The sequence below is a fragment of the Chrysochloris asiatica genome, unplaced genomic scaffold (assembly GCF_000296735.1).
Source record: "Chrysochloris asiatica unplaced genomic scaffold, ChrAsi1.0 scaffold00134, whole genome shotgun sequence".
Taxonomy (NCBI): Eukaryota; Metazoa; Chordata; class Mammalia; order Afrosoricida; family Chrysochloridae; genus Chrysochloris; species Chrysochloris asiatica.
Window position 1 is genome coordinate 5,517,525 of NW_006408652.1, and position 1,331 is coordinate 5,518,855.

Below are 1,331 nucleotides of genomic sequence, written 5' to 3' on the forward strand. Positions count from 1 at the left end.
AAAAAAAAAAAAAAAAAGTGCATGCTTATAAAGATAGTGATAGCTCTGAAGATGCGGTTGATTGGCAAGGTACTCGGGATGATCCTTGTGAACTGCAAAACCATTTCTTACTCCACAAAAGGGTTTTATTAGAAAAGGAAAAGACATCAACACCAAATATGATGAAGTAGTATGTGGGAGAAAAATACAGGAAGAAGGGAAAATTTTGCACTTGGGTTTCAGGACGGAGATGGAATTGAAATGGATTTAAAACTATGAAACCATGTTTTCAGTGCTTTAAAACAACATGCTTATTCAGAAGAATGTCAAAGTGTCTGGCTCCATGAGAAAATGAGCATTCTACTGCAGAAAAAGCAGTTGATCCTAAGAGAGGGTTTACTTATATATAAAATCAACAAGTCTGCAATATTGAAGACAGTCACTGGCTGCATTAGTACAGGAAAGGAATCTGTTGTCTTTCATGCATATGGAAGGAACGTGGAAGATGAAAAGGAAAATAGTAAAGTTGTATCTGCAGAATGTGCTATTATAGTATTTCAACCCTTAATGAGTTTAAGAACCATAAGAAATATATTAAAGATGATCTCAGGTTTAAAGGTTGCTTCAGGAAACTAAATCCACATAAGATCATCCGCATGTGGGCAGAAAAAGAAATGTACAATCTCACAAGAATGCAGAGCTGGAATTCCTTGTCCAACAGCTATACTACTCAAGAAATACATTTAGTTATGTCTTTTATTGGCCATGATCAAGCTCTCGCTCCTAAATTTATAGTAGTAAAGCTCAGTAATAAATGAAAGAAGCCTACTATCAAACTCTTCATATGATGCAGCAGTTACATAACGACTGTGTACTTGTCCATGCTGTCCTCAGTGAGTATAACATGCTGTGGCTGTTGTTAAATGCCGTCAAATCGGTTTTGACCCATAGCGATCCTGTATAGGGTTTCTGAGGAGTAGTTCATGAGCTTGAACCGCCAACCTCACGGTTCAAACCAATTTTGCATTAACCCACAGGACCACACCAGGACTCCATGCTGGAAAGGTCTGTCCTTCTGTCTGTGGAACCAAGCCATCCTCAAAGCCTGAAGTTCTTGTTCAGTGACTGTAGGAATGCCTCACAGTTTTTCCAGAAAGGAGGTGTCAGTGAAGTAAGCCCTCAATGAACAAAAACTCTTCAATGCTGTTCCAGGCTTAAACATCTAAGCAGATAATAAAACTGATTCCTTAACTGAGATTGAAGTGGTGGAGAAAATAAATGAACATCATATTCAGAAGAATGGAAGGAAGGCTACTTCATTTTTGAAAGATGATGGAAGTCCTCTAGTATGA

At 38.0% G+C, this 1,331-nt stretch overlaps 1 pseudogene; it reads left to right on the forward strand.

The window, feature by feature from the left end:
- The window catches only part of LOC102829620, a 4,901-nt pseudogene extending 3,570 nt beyond the window's left edge, over window positions 1–1,331 (forward strand).